This window comes from Leucopleurus acutus (assembly GCF_964270905.1).
Source record: "Leucopleurus acutus genome assembly, chromosome: 13".
Classification (NCBI taxonomy): Eukaryota; Metazoa; Chordata; class Mammalia; order Artiodactyla; family Delphinidae; genus Leucopleurus; species Leucopleurus acutus.
Window position 1 is genome coordinate 18,086,400 of NC_139155.1, and position 14,825 is coordinate 18,101,224.

The window sequence follows — 14,825 nt, forward strand, 5'->3', positions numbered from 1 at the left end:
AAGGTATGATTTTATGTCCCCAAAGAGTTTTGAATATGCCTTCCCATTATCTAGTCCTATTGTCTCAGTGAGCATTACCCAGATAAATAAGTGGCCTACCCTCAATATTTCTGAGGATATTACATCAATTCTACTACACATTCCTTGCCATTTTTCTCTTTGATTCCCTGCTACTAATCTAAATTTTCTGCTATTATTTTTTTAAAAGACAGGATGGGGAGGCAAAACAAATGACAGAAAAGAAATATCATTTCTCTGATGCTTTCTTGAGATTGATACAGAGTAAAAAAACTAGTAGGGCATAGGACTTCATTTCTGAAATTCTGGTAAGAGAGGCAGAGAGAGAGAGAGGGAGAGAGGGAGAGAAGATACTTGTGAGCATTCTGAAACCACGGACAGTCTGACAAAGCCATTTTGGCATTAACAGACATTATGACATTCATACATATTTTATAAATCTGGAAAACAAGCTATTAAGTGTTTAAACTTTTTGTTTGATACTTATTACCAAGGAATGGATTCAATAATACTTCTGTCCTATCCCTAAGCCTCACTCAATGAGGCAACTTTTTTCCTCTTCAGTGGAAGATGAATGCTTCATTTCTAGTTACATGAAAGATACTACTTTAGGATGTCCTGCTGGTTTTTGCTGTGCTCAGGTACGGGATGTTCTCTTTGCATACAGGTTTGAGGGAAGGAAGGGGAGTGGAGGCTCCTGACACACATGAAGCTTCCCCACTATTAAGTCGTTAGTAAAAAGTTTCTTAAAAGCTTTTCTTGTCTAAAGCATCCTATTACTGCCGTCGGTAGAAAAGGCAGGAATCAGCAATCAGCATTCAAAATGTAATGTTTCCATAGTCAAAAATAAGAGGTTTAGAAGAGTTTAAAAATGTTTACTATTACGTTATTCAATAATGACAGTGGTCTAAGTATTGGGCATCAGTATATATCTATATGTATGCCTATGTCTACATCTACATCGAAACACACATAAGCCCACACAATTTAAATCCTATTAGAGTAACATGGAATATAATAGCTAACAAATGTTTTAACAAATATCTATTCTGTGCAGGTTAATAGCCACAGGAAAATAACATTTCCAGAGGTATTTTGCTGTCCACTATTAAACTTTGCACAGACATAACAGTTGTATTGCCCAAATCCTACTGCGAAACATGAATATAATTACCCCTCAAAATAATCCTCTTCAAACCAAACCGTTGGTAAAATACATTTATGTTGACCAAAATATTACTTAGTTAAATTCAAATCTAAAAGTTTTGTTACACTGACCATTTTCTATGCTCTGGATATCAACCTTCTATATCATCCTTCTATATTATCTACAGACACCATTATTTATGGGAGAAAAAAAAGATCAAATCTATTCTTGGTATCAAATCTTTAGTCTGCCTGAAAGGACCATATATTACAGGTCTGCATTTTTCATTCTTTGCAATTTACTACTAGGCTAATACTCCTAAAACATCTTAAAGAATTCTGGACAGTGAAGGTCTCATGGCATGTTTTTAATCTTTGGATTTCTTGTGAAACTTTTTATTTCTTTAACAGTCTCTCCTTTAACAGAGGAAATCCAAGGTATGTATGCAGTCACTTCCCAAGTATCCACTCTGGGGACTGGCTGCAGTGAGCCTAACTCTTCTGAGGGTTTCTAGAGCCCACCATGCACCCAGACTACTCTTCTCCTGAAAGCAGTTCTCCACTGGGGGGCTGTCAAGATTTAAGGATGGTGCGATGCACGTTACTTGACCCTACCCCAAAAAGGATCAATGGACTGCACAGCAGGATCCATCCTAGTTCTTAAGACTATTCTAGTCTTGACCTGACCCCACATGGGAGTCTTGAATTCCTCCAAAATTTGGGGGGAGGGCTCTCAGAGTAAGGGTTCACCTGTGCTGAGCCTTCTGGAAATGGTATCTCAGTCTCTAGTTCACTGCATTGATAACATGCACTTGGGCAGTATTTCTTGGGCAACAACCTGCCACGAATCTTTCTGTTATACTCAAGTTACAACAATGGTTTTCCTCTATTCGGCCCACAACAAGGAAACTGTTAAGTCAGAGGAAACATTACCACTCAAGTATATGAAAGACGAATAAAGTGGAATTGAATAACGTTGCAAAATGTATTTCTTGCTGGGGCTGCGGTGGTCATCATCCAAAAATTTTGAAGTCACTGATCTCCTTGTTTTCATTACTGTCCACGTGCAGCCAGAGTGATCCTTTTCAGCCATAAATCAGATCACCTCTCCTGTGTGTTCACAACCGTCCTTCAAGATCTGGCCCTACGTGATCTGGCCCTAACACCTCTCGGACTTCCTATTCCCTTTGCTTGCTCTGCTCTGGTCATACTGATCTCCTTATGCTTTCGTGAATATTCCAAGAGTGTACCCACTTTGGAGTTTAACGTTTGCTATTCCCTCTGCTTGAAAATCTCATCTGCCCGGTATCTCCAGGGCTTGTGCCCTTGCTTCATTTAGGTCTCTGTCCCAAGGTTATCTTGAAAAGGAAGGCCTTTATGGGCCATCCTATTTAATACAGCAGCCTTTCCTCCACTACTCTTGAGTCCAATATCCTATTTTTTCTTTATTGTATTTATCATCTTTTTGATATTAAACAATAATTTTTTGTTTATTGCTTGTTTCCCTCCATCAGAGACTTTTTTGTGTATGAATACATAAACAGGGTCCAATCAAGCAGAATACAGCAGTACAACGTTTAATGCTGTAGGAAGTCCAAATCACTATGCTTATCCTTCAGTGACTACTTTATAAACTAGGCTAAACATATCAAGTTTTAAGACCACTGAATATTTCATAAGGTCTAAAATAATAATTGGTATAAACAACAAAGGAAATCAAAACTGTCTATAAAAGTTAGGCAGAAATCAAGAAACAGGAAGCAGCCCCATGACCCTTCTAAAAAATGTATTTTCAATTGAGACAAACAATTGCAGATTTACAAAAAGATATCTGTAAAGGCCCTTGAAGTCTGAGTACATTGCATGAGACTGACGGTTGCATAATGGAAATTATTTAATTATGTCTTGGGGAACTAGAAAAGATTATTTGGTCTGAAACTCAAGAAGGCAAATATAGTCTAAATAATGATACATACAATAAAGTAGGTATTTTTGGTACAAATGTTCTGGGAATAAAATTATTCTAAGAATTTGCCAGGTATTTATATAGGCACACATAAATTTCACTGAACATGGTATCACACAAAACATAATTAAAAGAAATAATCAATTATCGATCATTACTAAATATTAGAATAGGTTATTATATTTCTCCAAAGCATATTTGTGACATCAACTCCTCAGAAGTAACACACAACAGGGTGCCACCCACCCATAACTGGGCGGTTTATGATGTGAAACACAAATGTGTATTGGGTCCACTCCAGGGAGGCATCCTGGAGCAAATCATGTTGCTTAAGAGTTTGCCAAGCACCCAATACCTAAATCTAAACAACTTTGGTATTCTCTACTTATAGTCTCCCTTGAATTAATGACCTTTTTTATTTTTATTAAAAATGGCCCTCAAATAAGAGAAATTTGTGTGAAACTTAAACGTCAATTTGGAAAAATACAGGAAGAGGAAACATGCAACTCTCAACAGAGATATGATTTAGGAGAAAGGCAGAAACCTGTAAAATCACTTTCTCAACTATGACTTTGATAATCTGCAATGATTTCAGGATGTTAATACTGTATATAGTGTCCTTGAGCATTAAAATACAATAAGGAACACTCTTCAACTAATCCAAAATTCATCTCCAGCTAAAATGAGCCCATCTAAAATCTAAGGATGTAAGGAATAGAATGTATGAGCTATAAGTACGATTTATAATTAGTTACAAGTCACTACTACTGAGGACAAACTGTGTCACAGGCACTGTCCTGAGAACTGGTATATGTATTTCCAGGAGTAGCTGAGGTATTAGGAGCAATTCTTATCTAGTTGCTTTTACAAATTCTTGATGTTGATTTAAAATGGCCCAAAAACTTTGGACTCTTTGTTTAAAAGGTATTAAGGCAATATGCACTTGTAAAAAACCACCACTAATATGTATTAGTGTATATGTAGTATATATGTATACATATAATGTATGCATACAAGTGCATTTTACAATATACACTTGTAAAAAACCACCACTAATATGTATTAGTGTATATGTATATATTAGTGTATATGTATACATATACATATATGTATATAGTAAAAAGTAAGTCTTTCCTCTCATACTCCCTCCTTCACCAAGGGTTAATTACTGTTAACAATTTGGTGGATCTTCCCAGCTTTTTCTAATGTTTATTACAAAAATAGTATCATATTACATCTATTATTCTACAACTTCCTTTTCTTCCCTCAATAGTTCATGGAACATCCTCCCACATCAGTATAAATGAATCCACGTCATCCTTTCTCACACCTGCATTGTACCCCTGTGCATTCATACTCCATTATTTAACTCTTCCCTTTCTGACATTTAAGTTATATTATATATAGATTCTTGTATACGTAGGTGAGTATTTTTGTAGGATTCCCCAAAGCAACATTCTGGATTAAAGCATACACACATTTTATTTTATTTTATTATTTTAAAATTTTTATTTATTTATTGGCTGTGGTGGGTTTTCGTTGCTGGGTGCGGGCTTTCTCTAGTTGCGGCAAGCAGGGGCTACTCTTTGTTGTGGTGTGCGGGCTTCTTACCACGGTGGCTAGTCTTGTTGTGGAGCACGGGCTTTAGGCGCAGGGGCTTCAGTAGTTGTGGCACACGGGCTCAGCAGTTGTGGCTTGAGGGCTCTAAAGCATAGGCTCAGTAGTTGTAGCACATGGGCTTAGTTGCTCCACGGCATGTGGGATCTTCCCGGGCCAGGGCTCGAATCCATGTCCCCTGCATTGGCAGGCGGATTCTTAACCACTGCGCCACCAGGGAAATCCAAGCATACACACATTTAAAATTTTGATTACCTTCAATTCCCCGTAAAAGAGTGACCCCACTTGATATTATCAAATTTTCTACTTTTTTCGCCAATACAAGGAAAAACTGCTATCACATTTTTGTTTTAATTTGCATGAAGTAACTTTTTAGATTGGTTCATTTGATTGCACTCTGCAGGATATGCATGCAGATTTTTTATATTAATGAAAACAAAATTTATTGAAAATCTAATCAACACACTGCCTCCCTTTATTCATCGTGCATACTCGACGAGGAGAGAGACCCCTCAGTATCCACGATGTGCTCCCAATAACCCCTGGACAAGATCTGAGCCCCAAACACAGGCAAAGCTGTTCTGCAGGGAAGAACGGCAGGCCTCCTGTAGTGGAGCAATGTACAGTTTGACAACAAGAAGGTACCAATGACAACACCCTTGTCCCCTTTCTGGCCAGGATGGGATGGGAAAGAGCTCTTCTGAGGGCCCCCACGTGAGAAGCCACGGCCTAAAAGATTCAGGAGTCGGTTCTCAGAGCACTGCTCAACAGCCCTCAGGGATGTCAGAGCTGCAACCAAGGGGGGCGCTTTGTAGAGGAGGAAACACCTTGCAGACATGTTTGTACACCTCCCCCGACAGAACTCCGGTCTCCACGCTGCTAATATGTTTGAACGATTCAGAGACACGAAAGTGGCTTTGGTGAAGGCATCAGCTCAAGGGGACCTGTGTTAGTTTTGGGGGGTGTGAGCAGTGGAGGGTGGGGGAATGTTTTCTAGAAGTGTTTCCTTCCAGTGACGGGCACTAGTTCAAAAGACAAAATGTAAAGAGACCTCATTCTGGGAAGGTGATGGACACGGGCAAATTCCACTTAAGAGTCACAACTTCCCACTCAGCATCTTGCACATTGTAAAATCATCGATAGGTGCTCATCGCCTGAACACCACCACTAAGTATTTAATTGGTGAACTACTTTCCTTCTGAAAAAACTTGCTATAGGCATGCTGTAGCTGGGGTGTTAGAAGGAGAACTGGAAGCAGAGTTTCTGCAAGGAAAAATACCACGCCTGTTGAGGGTGTATTGTATGATGGCTGAGAGACACGTCTCTTATCACCTGACTCTTCCACCTACTAATTGTGTGACCTTGAGCAAATTAGGTAACTTACCTATGCCTCGGCTTCCTCATCCATAAAATGGGAACAATAATAGCACCTGATATAATTGTCATGAGGACTAAATGAGTTAATACATGTAAAGTTCTTAGAACCATTCCTGGCACATAATAAGTACTTACTATAGTAAGTACACACTTTAGTAGCTATAATAATTATCATCATCGTCACCATTTGCATCTCTGAATATACACCACAGAAAGGATATAAAAGGTGTAGTTGTTTTGCTATTTTCCTAGGGCAAGTAAGTGCTAATAACATGCTAATAAATAAGGGAAATGAGTTCCCCCAAATATTTTAAACTTGCCTGTTCCTTAAACACTTGTGATTTGCAGATATAACCTGATAATAACAAATTATCTCAGTTTCAGCTTAAAGTTGCTAATACAAATGATATAGACTTTGGTTTGCAACTCTTCTCTGTATCATTTCCAACAGTGTGAAAATTTAATATTCTTTCTGTTATACAGTGAAATGGAATACTTCCGGAAGCTTTAGAGATTTGTTTTTTCATCAAGAACTTTAATATTGAAAGACAGTCGTCTGTTGGGGAGTTTTTAGGACTAGGGATATGGACTAAAATGGTTTTAGAAGGATTTCTACTCATGTGAGTGTAGGAGTAACATCTATGTTTATTATAAAAGGCATCCTATAAAATAGTAACTTATTTAAGAATTTTACTGGAAGTTAGGATAGACGCTGTTTTACATCCCATTATTGTTATCATCATTCAAGATAAGCACAAACCAAAGATTTGGAGGAGGTTTTTTAAAAAAATGAGCTCATGCACTGTTCTAAGTAGACAGTATTCATTTTCTTACTGGATTTTAAGTGCCCATTTAGAATGAACAGAGCTGATTCAGCTTTTCACTTGAAAAGCAGAATCAATCAGTCTGTCTACATAATAACAACGTTTAAGAAAAGGTAAACTATGTCTGAAAATACAGACTTTTAACTCTTTGTCTGGATTTTTTTCCCTCATTCAGTTCAAAACTTTAAATACTTATTTTACTCTGAATTTTTTGTATCTTATCTATGTTATAGCTTTAATGTTTTCCCAATGATTTTTTAAATTTGAATTATTCTAATATAGTACATCCAATTTTAAAGGAATACACACTGTAAAAAAGAAACAGAGACTATAGAAAAATGAACAGTTAAGAAAGGAAAGTTATCCTTTACGACAAACCCCCTCCACCACCTGAGGCAACCATAAGAAACACTTTGGGGTGTGTCATTCCAGACTTTTTCCCCACTTCATATGTATATCTGCATGTACATGCCTGAATATCAATCCTTACATACAGTTTTCTGGGCATCTTTCCACGTCAGTAGAAATGGATTGCCCTCAACCTTTTTAATGGCTGTATGGTATGCCACTGTGCCAGTATCTTTCAATGGAAGAACTGTTGGTAAGCAATAATTACATCTAGAGGATGCTGGTGAATAAAAGTGTTTTAACATAGGGCTTCCCTGGTGGCACAGTGGTTGGGAGTCCGCCTGCCGATGCAGAGGACACGGGTTCGTGTCCCGGTCTGGGAAGATCCCACATGCCGCGGAGCGGCTGGGCCCGTGAGCCATGGCCGCTGAGTCTGCGCGTCTGGAGCCTGTGCTCCGCGACGGGAGGGGCCACAGCAGTGAGAGGCCCGCGTACCGCAAAAAAAAAAAAAAAAAAGTGTTTTAATATAAAGTATGTTTTCTATGAAAATCATATTAAAAGGCCAATTGAGAGATAATCAGTTAAATCCAGGAAAACCATAAAAAATACTTTAAATTTCAATGTCTATACTACAAAGACTTAGGTGATTTATCCATTTACAGTAAATTAGAGAAATTTACATCCTGAGTTCTTTAAAGTTAGTTTCCTCCTTACTCCTACTCCTGTCTTTTTAATATCTACTAAGAAGTCCAAGTAGCTAAGACATCAAATATATTGCTCGGGTCTATGATTAAGAATTTCTTCATTCTTAGCAGTGAAATATGCAATGGAAAAGAATACACACTATAATTTTTGCAAAGTGATCATTGATTCATTGGTCAGAGATTTATAATCGCATTTAATATGGTATTTCATTCAGTGACAGCCAATTTTGCATATGGAAATGGCTTAGGGTTTGCAGTCGGAGGATTTCTCTGGCTGATAAACAATCACTCATCTTTTTTTTTTTCTCTTTTTCTTTTTTATCATTTTTAACACATTTTTATTGGAGTAGAGTTGATTTACAATGTTGTGTTAGTTTCTGCTGTACAGCAAAATGAATCAGTTACACATATACATATATCCCCTCTTTTTTAGATTATCTTCCCATATGGGTCATTACAGCTAAAACATCACCAGTCCTCCTTTTAACTACTGTGCACACCTGCCAGGTCCCTCGCTTTGTGTTCCTCCCATCACAGCACCTGGGAATCTTCTCTGTGTCCTGGATACCCTTCTATCATAGTGTTGCGACATTTCTCTGATTTTCTGCTCTGTCTCTGCCAAGCCAACTTCAAGGCCTTTGAGGGCGGGCAGAGACCCTGACTGACCGGATGGAGCTGAACGGCCCACACTGGCCCAACCTAGCACAGTGCACAGAGGTAGAAATAAGTTTGTCCTTATTCAAGTAATAGAAAAATGACTGATGTGCCCTGAGCATAGTGAACTGAGATTGGGACTTGAAGAATGCCTGACACATTTAATAGGATATCATCTGTAACGTAAGCCCAATGATACACAGTTTTGCTGCCAGGTGTCATGTATGACGGTACTGTGGGTAACACCAAACATCTAGGATTCTTTAAGGAGGCCCCCTTCTGGGGCCAGCAGCATTGCCATTTGAGGAGAGCCAGGAATCCCCAGAAAAGTGAAGAGTCCTTTCAAGTAAGTAGAATAAGTTTCAGGATTTGTACTGAGCCTCAAAACAACGGATCCCAGACCCTCCTGTCTACCCTACCTTCTCCCCACGCACTGGACCCTAGGAAACGTTATGACTTCGGGATACAGAGGACGCAGAAAACAGAAGCGTTTTCAGAGACAAGAATTAAGGTTCATATTTCAGTGCAACCAAAGGTTCCACTGAATCAGAGGTTCTCCACCACGCGTGGTCTGCGGATGCCTTGGGGGCCTTGTGCTCCTATTGGGAAGTGTGTGAGATCAAAACTATTTTTGTAAAACTCCTGAGATGTCATATGGTCTTTTCATTGTGTTGAACTGGCACTGATGGTATACAGTGATGGGTAAAACTGCTGGTGCTTCAGTCTGGATCAAGGCAGTGGCACCAAACTGTACTAGGCATCATTATACACCTCACTGCCATGCACTGGTAGTAAATAAAACAACAAAGTGTTTCCACTTAAGAATATCCTTGATGAAGCAGTAAAAATTATTAATCTTACTTAAATTTTGACCCTTGAGTACATGTTGTTTTATTATTCACTGTGACAGAATGGGAAGTATACATAAAGCACTTCTAATGTCAACGGAAATAGGATTGGTGTCTCAGGGGAAAACGCTTGGAAGACTGAGGTGCAAGCTTAACTAGCTGTTTCTTCACTTTCACTGAAAGTATAACCAACAGAGAAACTATGATTATTTGGACTCGGGTATTTGGCAGACATTTTCTTGAAAATGAACCGCTTTGTTCCCGTCCAGGAAAGCAACTGACAGAATTTGTTGCCAATGATAAAATTCAAGCTTTCAAGTAGAAATTTTGGAAAATAGAATCTGGCTTCCCAATCCTCACTGACTTTTTTTTTTATGAGATCAGCAGCGATATTAGCAAATAAGAGGTTCTGATATTGTGGATTGCAACGTGACAGTATATGGAGAATTTACATATAATTCAAACCAAGATTTTCCAAAGACAAGTGCATAATGTTATAAAATCATGCATGGGTGAAAGACACACTCACAAAACCACTCAAAGACCCACCCAATGGATGGAAAGTAACAGTATGAAAAGTTCATTAAAATTACAAATTCCACATTGCAGCTAACCTTTAAAAAACGATTACATGTTGAGTTTTGGTGAACTACCAAAGAAGATGCACAATTATTTTAAAAGGCTATTGAAATATGACTCCCTTTTTCAACTATATATCTATGCAAGGCCAGATTTTCACCATAAACTTCAACTAAAACAACATATGGCAACAGATTAAAGACATGTGCAGATATAAAAATCCATCTGTCTTCTATTAAGCCAGACATTAAAGAAATCTGCAAAAATGTTAAGCAATGCTACATTTCTCAGTAGTTTTTCTGTTTTGGCAAGTAGTTATTTTTCACAAAAATAAGTTTTTATATCAACACGAATTGAGTTTTTTATTATTAAATAAGTCAATAAATATTATTTTAAAAATCTCAGTTTTAATTTCTAATATATTAAAAATCTATAGATACAACTTTTATAAACAAAAATTCTTCACAGTCTTCAATTTTTAAGGGGTTCTGAGACCAAAAGTTTGAGAACCACTACACTCAAGTTTGAAAAGCATTTGGCAATCAAAAAGTTGTTTGGAGGATTTGAGAAGATGGCGGAAGAGTAAGACGCGGAGATCACCTTCCTCCCCACAAATACATCAGAAATACATCTACACGTGGAACAACTCCTACAGAACACCTACTGAACGCTGACAGAAGACCTCAGACCTCCCAAAAGGCAAGAAACTCCCCACGTACCTGGGTGGGGCAAAAGAAAAAACTAAACAGAGACAGAAGAATAGGGACGGGACCTGCACCAGTGGGAGGGAGCTGTGAAGGAGGAAAAGTTTCCACACACTAGGAAGGCCCTTCGCGGGCGGAGACTGCAGGTGGCGGAGGGGGAAAGCTTCGGATCCACGGAGGAGGGCACAGCAACAGGGGTGCAGGGGGCAAAGCGGACAGATTCCCGCACAGAGGATCGGTGCCGACCTGCACTCACCAGCCTGAGAGACTTGTTTGCTCACCCTCCGGGGCGGGCAGGGCTGGGAGCTGAGGCTCGGGCTTCGGTCAGAGCGCAGGGAGAGGACTGGGGTTGGCGGCGTGAACAGAGCCTGTAGGGGGTTAGTGCACCACGGCTAGCCGGGAGGGAGTCTGGAAAAAGTCTAGAGCTGCCGAAGAGGCAAGAGACCATAGTTTCAGTGTGCGTGAGGAAAGGGGATTCAGAGCACCGCCTAAACAAGCTCCAGAGACGGGGGTGAGCCACGGCTACAGCGCAGACACCAGAGACAGGCATGGGACACTAAGGCTGCTGCTGCTGCCACCAAGAAGCCTGTGTGCGAGCACAGGTCACTCTCCACACCTCCCTTCCGGGGAGCCTGTGCTGCCTGCCACTGTCAGGGTCCTGGGATCCAGGGACAATTTCCCCGGGAGAACGCACGGCGTGCCTCAGGCTGATGCAACTTCACGCCGGCCTCTGCCGCTGCAGGCTCGCCCTGCACTACGTCCTCCTCCCTCCCCCCGGCCTGAGTGAGCCAGAGCCCCCGAATCAGCGGCTTCTTTAACCCCGTCCTGTCTGAGCGAAGAACAGATGCCCTCAGGCGACCTACACGCAGAGGCGGGCCCAAATCCAAAGCTGAACCCCGGGAACTGTGCGAACACAGAAGAGACAGGGAAATCTCTCCCAGCAGGCTCAGGAGCAGCGGATTAAATCTCCACTATCAACTTGATGTACCCTACATCTGCAGAATACCTGAATAGACAATGAATCATTCCAAATTGAGGAGGTGGACTTTGGGAGCAAGATATATTATTTTTTCCCCTTTTCCTCTTTTTCCGTGTGGATGAAAGGTTCTTGGTGCTCCAGCCAGGCGTCAGGGCTGTGCCTCTGAGGTGGGACAGCCAACTTCAGGACACTGGTCCACAAGAGACCACGTAATATCAAATGGCGAAAATCTCCCAGAGATCTCCATCTCAACACCAAGACCCAGCTTCACTCAATGACCAGCAAGCTACAGTGCTGGACACCCTATGCCAGACAACTAGCAAGACAGGAACACAGCCCCATCCATTAGCAGAGAGGCTGCCTAAAATCATAATAAGGCCACAGACACCCCAAAACACACCACCAGACGTGGACCTGCCCACCAGAAAGACAAGATCCAGCCACATCAACCGGAACACAGGAACTAGTACCCTCCACCAGGAAGCCTACACAAGTCACTGAGCCAACCTTAGCCACTGGGAACAGACAACAAAAACAACGGGAACTACGAACTTGCAGCCTGTGAAAAGGAGACTCCAACCACAGTAAGTTAAGCAAAATGAGAAGACAGAAAAACACACAGCAGATGAAGGAGCAAGGTAAAAACCCACCAGACCTAACAAATGAAGAGAATATAGGCAGTCTACCTGAAAAAGGATTCAGAATAATGATAGTAAAGATGATCCAAAATCTTGGAAATAGAATAGAGAAAATGCAAGGAACATTTAACAAGGACCTAGAAGAACTAAAGAGGAAACAAGCAATGATGAACAACACAATAAATGAAATTGAAAATACTCTACAAGGGATAAATAGCAGAATAACTGAGGCAGAAGAATAGATAAGTGACCTGGAAGATAAAATAGTGGAAATAACTACTGCAGAGCAGAATAAAGAAAAAAGAATGAAAAGAACTGAGGACAGTCTCAGAGACCTCAGAGACAACATTAAACGCACCAATATTGGAATTATATGGGTCCCAGAAGAAGAAGAGAAAAAGAAAGGGACTGAGAAAGTATCTGAAGAGATTATAGTTGAAAACTTCCCTAATATGGGAAAGGAAATAGTTAATCAAGTCCAGGAGGCACAGAGAGTCCCATACAGGGTAAATCCAAGGAGAAACACGCCAAGACACATATTAATCAAACTGTCAAACATTAAATACAAAGAAAACACATTAAAAGCAGCAAGGGAAAACCAACAAATAACACACAAGGGAATCCCCATAAGGTTAAGAGCTGATCTTTCAGCAGAAACTGCAAGCCAGAAGGGAGTGGCAGGACATATTTAAAGTGATGAAGGAGAAAAACCTACAACCAAGATTACTCTACCCAGCAAGGATCTCATTCAGATTTGATGGAGAAATTAAAACCTTTACAGACAAGCAAAAGCTGAGAGAGTTCAGCACCACCAAACCAGCTTTACAACAAATGCTAAAGGAACTTCTCCAGGCAAGAAACACAAGAGAAGGAAAAGACCTACAATAATAAACCCAAAACAATTAAGAAAATGGGAATACGAACATACATATCGATAACTACCTTAAATGTAAATGGATTAAATGCTCCCACCAAAAGACACAGACTGGCTGAATGGATACAAAAACAAGACCCATATATATGCTGTCTACAAGAGACCCACTTCAGACCTAGGGACACATACAGACTGAAAGTGAGGGGATGGAAAAAGATATTCCATGCAAATGGAAATCAAAAGAAAGCTGGAGTAGCAATTCTAATATCAGACAAAATAGACTTTAAAATAAAGACTATTACAAGAGACAAAGAAGGATACTACATAAAGATCAAGGGATCGATCCAAGAAGAAGATGTAACAATTGTAAATATTTATACACCCAACATAGGAGCACCTCAATACATAAGGCAAATACTAACAGCCATAAAAGGGGAAATCGACAGTAACAGATTCATAATACAGGACTTTAACACCCCACTTTCACCAATGGACAGATCATCCAAAATGAAAATAAATAAGTAAATAAAAGCTTTAAATGATACATTAAACAAGATGGACTTAATTGATATTTATAGGACATTCCATCCAAAAACAACAGAATACACAGTTTTCTCAAGTGCTCATGGAACATTCTCCAGGATAGATCATATCTTGGGTCACAAATCAAGCCCTGGTAAATTTAATAAAATTGAAATCATATCAAGTATCTTTTCCGACCACAACACTATGAGACTAGATATCAATTACAGGAAAAGATCTGTAAAAAATACAAACACATGGAGGCTAAACAATACACTACTTAATAACGAAGCGATCACTGAAGGAATCAAAGAGGAAATCAAAAAATACCTAGAAACAAATGACAATGGAGACACGACAACCCAAAACCTATGGGATGCAGCAAAAGCAGTTCTAAGAGGAAAGTTTATAGCAATACAATCCTACCTTAAGAAACAGGAAACATCTCAAATAAACAACCGAATCTTGAACCTAAAGCAATTAGAGAAAGAAGAACAAAAAAACCCCAAAGTTAGCAGAAGGAAAGAAATCATAAACATAGATCAGAAATAAATGAAAAACAAATGAACGAAACAATAGCAAAGATCAATAAAACTAAAAGCTGGTTCTTTGAGAAGATAAACAAAATTGATAAACCATTAGCCAGACTCATCAAGGAAAAAAGGGAGAAGACTTAATAGAATTAGAAATGAAAAAGGAGAAGTAACAACTGACACTGCAGAAATACAAAGGATCATGAGAGATTACTACAAGAAAATCTATGCCAATAAAATGGACAACATGGAAAAAATTCTTAGAAATGCACAACCTGCCAAGACTGCACCAGGAAGAAATAGAAAATATGAACAGACCAATCACAAGCACTGAAATTGAAACTGTGATTAAAAATCTTCTAACAAACAAAAGCCCAGGACCAGATGGCTTCACAGGCAAATTCTATCAAACATTTAGAGAAGAGCTAACACCTATCCTTCTCAAACTCTTCCAAAATGTAGCAGAGGGAGGAACACTCCCAAACTCATTCTAT

The 14,825-nt window shown here is 39.5% G+C and overlaps 1 protein-coding gene across 6 annotated transcripts in view; it reads right to left on the reverse strand.

Annotated features, from left to right (window-relative positions):
- Positions 1-14,825, reverse strand: part of WDR7 (WD repeat domain 7) — a 383,698-nt gene that overhangs the window by 75,170 nt on the left and 293,703 nt on the right. The window lies entirely within an intron of this gene.